This window comes from Eptatretus burgeri, chromosome 8 (assembly GCF_056783735.1).
Source record: "Eptatretus burgeri isolate ZD-2024b chromosome 8, Ebu_testis_v1, whole genome shotgun sequence".
NCBI lineage: Eukaryota > Metazoa > Chordata > Myxini > Myxiniformes > Myxinidae > Eptatretus > Eptatretus burgeri.
Genome location: NC_140968.1, coordinates 36,451,197 through 36,462,153, shown reverse-complemented (window position 1 = coordinate 36,462,153; position 10,957 = coordinate 36,451,197). Strand labels below are relative to the sequence as shown.

The window sequence follows — 10,957 nt, the reverse complement described above, 5'->3', positions numbered from 1 at the left end:
ACACACACACACACACACACACACACACACACACACACACACACACACACACACACACACACACACACACACACACACACACACACACACACACACACTCTTTCTCTCTCCCTTAATACATATATATATATATATATATATATATATATATATATATATATATATATATATATATATATATATATATATATATATATATATATAGTTGCGGTTCTCGGAACCGCATGCATCCAACATAAAGTGGTCCTAAGACAGTTATTCCATTAATATACGTGTCGATAGTCCCTTCCCTTTTGTCTAGCGGGACAACAGGGGCGTGCGTCGCGAGCGTCTCTTAGCTAGGTTTCCTTACATCATTTCTTTTTCATTTCATTTCTAACTTCATTGCTACTCTTCTTTTCTGATTATTCCTGAGGTAAATCTGAGCCACGTGCACCCTTCACTGTGAGATGGGTCCTCAGCAAAGGCCAAGCAGGCATTACGCTGGACACCCCTCGGTAGAACGCACACTCAACACGACGCCCACGCTGCACAAAACACGTACTGAGGAGACGGAAGAAACAGCACCTTAGAAAGGGCACTCAAACACGACATGAGCATCGACAGCACAGAGCTGCTCCCGTCCTCAAGCGATCCCTCAATCGAGGCCAATAATAGCAAAATGACAACCACGCCACGTTGTGCATGATATGGGCGGCACGTACTTTTCAACCCATTTCTGAACTAGCTATATCGGCATTCTTTTTTTCCCCTCCATTTCTCCATCTGACACATATCTATATCCTTTTCATTCTAAACCTCTATATAATTATTATATTCAAGCATTCCCCTCAATATCTGACACATATCGGTGTTGGCCCAGCGCACACGATCGCAGAGTCGGGTGAATGCACGTGCTAACCACGAGGGTCATGGGAATGTGCTCGAAGGCAGACGAGCGCTTAACTCATGACACCTTATTGGACACATCTTACTGTCTGTGCATGGGTTCACCATAACATCGTACATTCAGTCCTCGCTCGCAGCCACGGATGTTCTCCACAGACGACGAACGTCTTCTCGCTTTTACGGCCAGCGAAGCTGCAATCGGGCGGACGCATGGTGTACAGCTCGGGCCGCGTGGCGCACAAGGAGCAGGCGCGTTGACCAGCGCTGGTTGGGGCGCCCGAGCAGGCAGGTAGGACCAATGCCACTCTCGGCCGGTCATCGGGGCATGGCCTGGGGGTTCTTGCAGGGTGATTCATGGCGCGGAGTTTGGTGTGGGTGATTTGTGTCATGTCGTGAGGTCGGAGCGGGATATTTTTGTGGTGTGGGGTCATCTTGCCGGAAATGGAATGTTGCAGTTTCAGGCCATCGTGGCCGGGCCGCGCAGGGGGTCGGGGCCAATCAGAGCGCCCGATTCGGGTGACGACACAACGCTTCAGGGTGGTCCCCCGCCCCGCGCCGCAGGGCCTATAAAGGTCGAGCGGAGCCTTCTCTCTCTCACTCTCACTCTCACTCTCACTCTCACTCTCACTCTCACTCTCACTCTCACTCTCACTCTCTCTCTCTCTCTCTCTCTCTCTCTCTCTCTCTCTCTCTCTCTCTCTCTCTCTCTCTCTCTCTCTCTCTCTCTCTCTCTCTCTCTCTCTCTCTCTCTCTCTCTCTCTCTCTCTCTCTCTCACTCTCACTCTCACTCTCACTCTCACTCTCACTCTCACTCTCACTCTCACTCTCACTCTCATCCCTGCCTCGCATCCTGCTCAAGCTGGACCTCGACTCAGCCTATTTCATCATCACTTCAACTCTGCCTCCTCTTCCCCGCCCACACGACGCCGACTCCACCCACCCACCTTGTCCCGCTTACCACTCCGTCCACCCGCTTTGACTCCACCCTCCCAACTCAAGCCCCTCCTTCACGGTCTCGACGCGAGCTGCCCGAAGCAAGAGACGATGCGCTAGCTGTCGGGGGTACCGCACCATGCAGCACCCCCCTCCCCCCGAACGTATTGGTGGCTCGTTCGGGCAGTCAATTATACAAAGGTATCAAGAGACTATAGCCTCAACTCCTCTCCTGTCTTGCTGCAATACCTCCTCTTCATCAGGTTGTGTGTGTGTGTGTGTGTGTGTGTGTCCTGGCGCCTGCCTATATAAGTAAGCCTGCAGAAGATTATCATTATTATTATTGTTATTATTATTTTCGGGTTAGGTCTGCTCTGCGTCCGCTTTCATAAGTTGCTTGTTTATTGCCGCACCCCACCTTTCTTCCGTATCTCTGCTTGCACACCCCCAATAAATCTATTGATTGTACTACATACCCTTCCTAACCTGCTTGTTAATAAATCATTATCAGAAATGTTCCCAGCTCGTTTTTGTCTTTTCCTTCATTGATCCACCATGGTCCGAGTCCTAGCTTAGCTGGGACTTTATTCCCAATGATCTGGTCCAGTAGAGTGATCCAGTTTGGACAAGGCGTACCGAGGGCGTGTTCCCCGGTAATTAAATCACGTGGTTATTTTTAGGTAACTGGATTAACTAGACGGAGGACCCTACGACACGTGGTTGAGTTATTGGCGTCCACGGTCGGTTAAGCGACTCGCCGAGTCACGGAATTATCTGTGCGCGAAGGCCTACAATTCTGGGGAGTCTGGTGGAAGCCGAGATAGCTTCCCCCCCCCCCCCCAGTGGTCTTCTCACCTGACCCCCAGCCCACCACAATACATATATATATATATATTCTTCCTTCTTCCTTCTTCCTTCTTCCTTCTTCCTTCTTCCTTCTTCCTTCTTCCTTCTTCCTTCTTCCTTCTTCCTTCTTCCTTCTTCCTTCTTCCTTCTTCCTTCTTCCTTCTTCCTTCTTCCTCCCGTTAGGGGTCGCCACAGCGGATCATCCGTATGATCCGCATAGTGATTTGGCACATGTTTTACGCCGGATGCCCTTTCTGACGCAACCCTGGTCGCCTCTTACGACACAGGGATATGGTACACCTATTTTAACTGGGGTATACACCGGCCCAGTACACTGGTACTCATTTCGCCGACCTCGGAAGGATGACAGGCTGAGTCAACCCCCTGGTGTATTAATTCAGTGGCCCAACGGGGCTTGAACTCAGGACCTTTTGGATCCCAAGCCGCTGCCCTAACCACTGCGCCAACATCAGGCATATATATATATATATATATATATATATATATATATATATATATATATATATATATATATATATATATATATATATATATATATATATATATATATATATATATATATATATATATATATATATATATATATATATATATATATATATATATATATATATTTTAATTTCAATGTTGCCACCCCAAGCAGTTTTCAGCACAGTTCAACAAAATTGTCTCATGCAACAATAACATTTTTACATCAAATTTAACCATTGGTTGATTTTGTACTTTGAATGTGGATTAATAATGTCAAAATTTAATCATCTGCACCCGGTTCCTGAGTGATTTTGTTTGGATGCCCACACTGTCCATGGTCTGAGATTTGCTGCAAGGTTGAGAGGTTTGACGAGTGTGCCCATCTGGCCTTTTTTTTGTATATCTTGTCGAGGCTCATATGAGAGCAAACACACAATGCACAGCAAGAGAGGCATGAGACAAGAAGTGGGAAGGGGTGGGAGTGGGAAGGACAAAACAGTGGGGAACAGAGATGTTAGGAGATCTGTGGAAGGGAGAGGGATGGAGTGGGGAACACGGGGTATACAAGATGGACATTACAGGGACTTTCAGGAAGGAAAGCAGGGAATTTGAAGGAGGTGGGTTTGGGGTGGATTAACGGGGGTAGAAAAGATCGAGGATTTGGATGGGGGGCGATAAGAGGTGGTGGCGAACAGCTGTTTTGAAGGCCTGGAAGGAAAAATGGGGTTGAACAGAGTGAGGGTGTTTATAGTTTGGCATGGTTTCACAAAATTGTCAAATTTAACCATATTATTGGGCCTGTTCGTCCATTGGACCGAATTTTCAGTGGTCTTCACAGCTTTATAGCATACTTGACTGCTATACTGTTTGAGCGTTAACTTTCCTTTAACCATGCCCAGATGTGCTTGGGCCAGGGCAGGGATTATGTGTTCGTTATTAATCTTATAATTGCCAAATGACACTACCACTATTATTGTTGTAAATATTACTAGAATTAACATTCTTTTTGTTATTTATTTTGTCATTGGAATGCCTACAGTGGAAGAACTTATTGAGCTGCTCTATACACCTTAACATGGCGTGCGTTTAAAACATGGGAATTCTTCTGAGTTCTTTGCAGTTAATTAGCCTAATTAACTCAGGAAGTCATGACGATCATTTTGGTATATCACATTCCACATCAGAAAGCTCCAGTAGAATTCCACAAAAAAAAAATAACACACACACACACACACACACACACACACACACACACACACACACACACACACACACACACACACACACACACACACACACCTCTCCTGTCTTGCTGCAAGACTATGTGGGTCATGGGAATGTGCTCAAAGGCAGACCAGCGCTTAACTCGTGACACCTTATTGGACACATCTTACTGTCTGTGCATGGGTTCACCATAACATTGTACCTTCGGTCCTCGCTGGCAGCCACGGATGTTCCCCACAGACGGCGAACGTCTTCTCGCTCATCCATTTATGGTTGAAGTTGATTTTATACTCTGAATATGCATTCTGACCAGGGTTGGAGGTAAATAATCCTGTGTTTTGTTTTTGTCCTCTCTTCACCCTGTGTCTGTCTGTGTGTCTGCATTTTGGTATCGAGGGCAATACTTTTTATTATTTCTACTCCTTATAAAGGAAGTTTGTCTGTGTGTGATGAGAATCCGAGTTTACATACCAATTAATTCATAATGATGAGATGGGTTAACATGTTCCATATACGAACCATTCCTACCTTATATTAAATGATACGAGCAGAGTACCCGCACGACGAATGATCTTATTCCAAGCATGCAACACATTCTTCTGATGCATACCTTTATTTGGGTGGGTATAGGCAATTAACAGCTCTGTATGGGCAAAAAACCCCAAAACTGGAAAACTTGGGGACAGGAATCCATCCATCCATTGGAACCATACTCTGTACAGAGCGTCGGTGCTGCCAAAGCAGTTTCCTTGGCTATTGGGCACAATCCTGGATGGGTCATCACTCCGATGCAGGATACTCGAATGACTCGATCATCCAAGCAGGCTGGTACTCATTATGCCGACCTTGGAAGGATGGCAGGCTGAGTCAATCCCCTGGTGAAGTAATTCAGCCGGCAACGAGGCTTGAACTCAGGAACTTGAGTTGAAAAGACTCTTCCCATGTCCTTTTTCTCAAGACTGCATGGCGGAAGGTATTTTACAAACTCTCCAGTTCTTACCCATCCTCAGCACCTTACATTTCCTAATGTTAATTTACTTTTGCCAATATTTTGCCCAATCTCTGAAAGTATGGTACCTAAGCTTTCCTGAATCTGATAACCCACCCACCCCCACACCCCTCCTCTCTGATATATACCTTACCTCCCTCCAAGCCTCGTATCATCTACAAATTTGAACAGCCTATTCTGTCCAAATCTGCTATCCGAATCGTTGATGAAAATGAAAAATAATAATAGTCTTAGACCCTCTGACTCACTGAGGTCCATGAGGTGCAGCACAACTTACAACCTCCCAGAAAGACATCCTACCACTCACAAACATTCTTTTTAGTCTAGTTGGTTATGTACTAGACACTTCATATGCCTAAACCTTCTCCAACAACCTTCTATGAGGTACCAAGCTTATTATCAAATGCCTTCTAAAAATCTAAATATACTATGTCCACTGCACTTCCTTCATCCTCCCCCCAATCAGAAACTGCTTCATAGGACTTCAATAAATTTGCTAAACATGATCAATGGCCCATCCTCACTACCTTGATATATTCCATCAGCGACTGCATGGTAAATTCCCCTGACTGTTCTTGTGCAAATATTGAAGCAAAATACCTATTTAATTAGCCTTCCAACTCACTTTCAGGACTAACCAATCTCCCTGTGCTATCCATCAATGGACCCACACTTGTCTTAAATTTCTTTATTAAAAAAAAACAAACTTGCTGTTATGTATTACTTATGAGGTACCTGTACTCTGCACGGGAGGGGAGCCAAAGTGATGTGATAAAGTAAACAAACATAAGCATGAAAAAACCACTATGGCCTTTTAGGGCCACAAAAACATTTTTTTACGACCTCATCTTACCAACTGGGGTCTTTTCGGACCCCAACTCAAAACCATTCAATTTCATTACAAACTCTTGAACTTTGTCTGGGCTCTCTGTGAGCTTCAGTGTTCCTTGCTTGTTCTTGTGTCCTATTGGCATCATCACGTCTCTGCCTTTGTTTCTTTTGAGCATCAGAGCTTCCTCTCGATAAGAAAAATTTTCTTTTGTTTAATTTTTTTTCTCTCTGCATTTTGAACTCTTGTGGTAGGTGTGGCACGTTCGAGTGTTCAAAAGAAAACAGACAATGTGGAAACGGTGAATCATCAAATGCCAAATCCACGAATGTCATTGATGGAAACCCTCACATAATTTCCTCATTCTGCTTTAAACTCAATCTTTCTCTATTTTCATTCCAATCAAAAATTAATACTACACCATTAATATAACAAAATATAAACACTCGTGAGGTAAACGAATGGAGACACCAATCTCACGTGATACCCAATACAGACAAATCTGCCTGTGAGAAAGAGCGGATACGAAACACTTCGGATGGAAAATTAAAATCATAATAGTATTGAGAAAGTTATGAAACCTCCCACCCACCTTAAGGCCCTGTCACACCTTGACGTTTTAGCCAGCGTATGCCGACGTATGAAAAATTTGGCGAATACGCTGGCACACGTCGAATACGTTATGGGTAAGTTTTGTATACGTTAAGAGCACGCTGAAGCACGCTGGCATACGTCGTAGTACGCCGAGCTCGTCGACAAATTTTAAGCATGCTCAAAATTTTTCGACGTGCTCGGCGTATGACTCACACGTTCCGCATACGCTGGCCATAAGTTGTAGGCACGTTATGCGATCGTTGACACACGTCGACACACGTTACTTGTAAGTTACTCATAAGTCGAAATACGTCGAGGTAATGTCTAGCGTACCCGAAACTTATTTCTAACCTATGAGTAACGTGCTTTGAACCTATGTGTAACGTATCGCAAACGCATATTGCCGTATGTAGACGTATTTGACGTCTTCCGGACGACCACAGAACTTACTGAACGTGTTTCTAACTTACAGCTACCCTATAATGGCGTATTGGCAGCGTTTAGGGGAATTGGTATATAAAAATGGGGTTCACACAGGAGGAACCCGTCAGTGTTTCAGACTTCATGTTGAGTAGATGTCAGTAGTATCAGTAGTAGTAGGTGAGCGTGATGGGGAGGGTGTGGGTGATGATGGATCCTCCTTGCATCCGCGTCCATGGCCACGGCCAGGAGACCTCTTTGCAGCATTCTTCAAAGTTTTCTTCGCCATGACGGTGATGTTGACACTTCGATGTCTCGTGAATCGTCGAGCGGCAGCCTTTTAATAGGCTACGCCACGTGATCGTCGGCGATACGCTGCCGCGCACGATGCATAAGTTTGACTATCGTTGGGCATACGTTGTGAACGCCGACAACATGCTAAGCATTCGTTGGTATAAGTTATCTATGAGTTATCAAAACGTTCTCTGTACATTACTAATACGTTATGCATACGTGCAACTCGTTATGAATATGCCCAAAACTGAAAAAAACACCAATAGCTCAGCGTATGCCAGCGTTTTAAATACATTTTGATACGTTGCCATACGCTGGCTAAAATGTCGAGGTGTGACAAGGCCCTTGGGATGGATAAAGCCGGGGTCGTTCGGGTGGAAATTCAAAAGCACAATTGTATCGAGATATTATCAAACCAGCTAATATTTCTGCCGAACACGTGATCGCGTTTAGTTGCTGTTCGGGAGCAGTTTCGGCCAGATCGAAAGTCAAAATCATAATTATGTTGAGGTATTTATGAAATCTCCCACCCACCTTAGGACATCTGCTGGGACCCTACAACATTGCACAGAAGGTTTGACAGGGGAGTAGTTTGACTAGCCCCAAAATTGAGGGAGTAGTTTGGGGACGGACAGACAGACAGACACTCCTGCTTTATAATATAGATAGAATGTGAACCATGGTGTCTGTCCATCCGTCCGTCTCCCCTTTACAGTCACGCTTCCCGCGATTTATTTGAGAAGCTGCGCAAGCAGGTAAAGTTCAACATTCAAACAGAAGAAGAGCATGATGCCAAACGAGATACATTTTAAACGTATAAAACAACATGGAATCACAGTTTGTTTAACAGTGTGTTAAGATACGACCTGAGGATTATCACAAAGTTGAACAAACCATGTCATCGTTGTTAACAACAACAGCTTATACTGAAAGTCTTTGAACAAAGGTTGCAGTGTAAGGCGATCATTTAATTACAGAAAAAGCTCCATTTAACATTCTGACCGAAAAATAACGTTTAATAATAGACTTCAATTTAATACTTGGTGGACTGAATGACGTAATTCGTTAAGAGTTAAAGCATCCACTCTGAATCGAGGAGGTTGGCAGTTCAAACCCTGGCCAAGTGTTATATCAAAGACTTTAAAAACAGTGTGTGTTGCTTCCGTGCATGATGTTCAACATTTAAAAGACATAGAACATGGACAAACTGTAATAGGTTGGCAACCATCGTGTAGGCTTGATGGGCTGAATGGTCTCTTTTTGTGTTGAAGTTCCTTGGAAGGCAAGTGATCTGCAGTGGTGAGAAAAAGTTTGTGAACCCTTTAGAATTTTCTGTATTTCTGCATAAATTTGACCTAGAATGTGATCAGATCTTCATCTAAGTCCTAATAATAGTTAAAGAGAACCTTAGTTAAACAAATTGCACACCAAAAAAATCTACTTTTCATTTATTTTTTGAGCAAAATGATCCACCATTCAATTTCTTTGTTGGAAAAAGTATGTGAACCTTTACAATCAGTACCTGGTGGCACCCCCTTGAGGAGCCATAACTTCAACCAAACGTTTCCTGTAACTCTTGATCAGTCCTACATATTGGCTTGGAGGAATTTTTGCAACATTCCTCCCTACAGAACTGCTTCAACTTAGAGATATTTGAGGACTTTCTTGCATGAACTGCTTGCTTCAGGTTCTTCCGCAACATTTCAATTGGGTTAAGGTCTGGACTTTGACTTGGCCATTCCAAAACGCAAAATCTCTTCTGCTTCAGCCAATCTGTGGTAGATTTACTTGTGTGTTTAGCATCATTGTCTTGCTGCATGACCCACTTTTTGGTAAGCTTCAGCTCACGGACGGATGACCTGACATTATCCTGTAGAATTTGCTGGTACAATCCAGAATTCATGGCTCCGTCAATGATGGCAAGCTGTCGGGGTCCTGAGGTGGCAAAGCAGCCCCAAACCATGATACTCCCACCACCATGCTTCATGGTTGGGATGAGGTTCTGATGTTGGAATGTAGTGTTTGGTTTTTGTCAAACATAATGTCTTATTTATGCCAAAAAGTTCCATTTTCGACTCGTCTGTCCACAGAACATTCTTCCAATAGCCTTCTGGATCATCCAGGTGGTCTTTGGAAAACTTGAGATGAGTGGCAATGTTATTCTTGGAGAGCAGTGATTTCCTCCTTGCTATCCTCCCACACACACCATTCTTGTTCAGTGTTTACCTGATGGTGGACTTATGAACACACAGTAAATGTAAGAGAATCCTACAGATCCTGAGACGTTAACCTGTGGTGGAACCCAACATCTTTAGAAATGGTTTTGTAACCCTTTCCAGACCGATTGGCATCAACAACACTTTTTCTGAGGTCCTCAGAAATCTCTTCAGATCAGAGCAAGACACACTTCCACAAAGCTGTTGTTAACAAATATGTAACCTCTCATTTTTGAGCTCTTACAACCAGTGCAAGAATAAAAGGCTTCCTTCTTTACTTTTTATATTGGGGTATTTTTACCATGGGCTTTTGCTAGTTATGTTGCATGTTTCACATTAAATTACATCAGTATAGAGGGTTTAAGTGGTTCCAGCTGTGAGGTATTGCTGTATCCTTTTCAGATATTTTGTTGAGGTTGGATACAATGGGTTGGAGTGGTGTGGGAAAAGGGTTGGTGAAGGAGGGGGGGAGGGAAGGGTTTGCATTGTGTATTAGTCTATGTGCCAATGCTTTTGGAGACTATTCTTCCTTTCCTTCCTTCCCTGCGGCGATCTATCCATGACTCTGCCCACTCCTTCCATCCCAAATGACATAATTGCATTTCACTGTGAAAATGGTTGATCTTTTTGTCACCTTTCCTACAAACCCACGTAAATACACCAATGTTTCCGATGCAAATTCTTTTTTTTTCTTTGTTAATCCTCATCACTGTTTTTGTCCCTTTTTCCTCCTTTATTTGAATATACATTATTTAGTTTGTCACTTGCTTTTCCCTCGCTCTAATTTTAGCATCGGCAGTGGATAGGAAGCCTGATTGTGCACACCATTAACTGCTGCCAAAACAGTCTTTTTTTTCTTCTTTTTTTTGTATACATTGCCGAGGCTTGTATGAGAGCTAACACACAACACACAGCAAGGGGGGCAGGAGACAAAGGGGTGGGAGAGGAAAGGACAAAACAGTGGGGAGCAGAGACATTAGGAGATCTGTGGAAGGGAGAGGGATGGAGTGGGGAACACGGGGTATACAAGATGGACATTACAGGGACTTTCAGGAAGGAAAGCAGGGAATTTGAAGGAGGTGGGTTTGGGGTGGATTAACGGGGGTAGAAAAGATCGAGGATTTGGATGGGGGGCAATAAGAGGTGGTGGTGAACAGCTGTTTTGAAGGCCTGGAGGGATGAATGGAATTGAAGAGAGTGTTGGAGTTTATT

The 10,957-nt window shown here is 43.9% G+C and overlaps 1 long non-coding RNA gene across 1 annotated transcript in view; it reads left to right on the top strand.

Moving 5' to 3' along the window:
• The first annotated feature begins 4,507 nt into the window (after window positions 1-4,507).
• The window catches only part of LOC147021525 (uncharacterized), a 40,529-nt gene continuing 34,079 nt past the window's right edge, over window positions 4,508-10,957 (top strand). The window contains exon 1 of the long non-coding RNA XR_015060824.1: window positions 4,508-4,704. This is a non-coding gene — a long non-coding RNA (uncharacterized LOC147021525). The remainder of the gene's footprint in view (window positions 4,705-10,957) is intronic.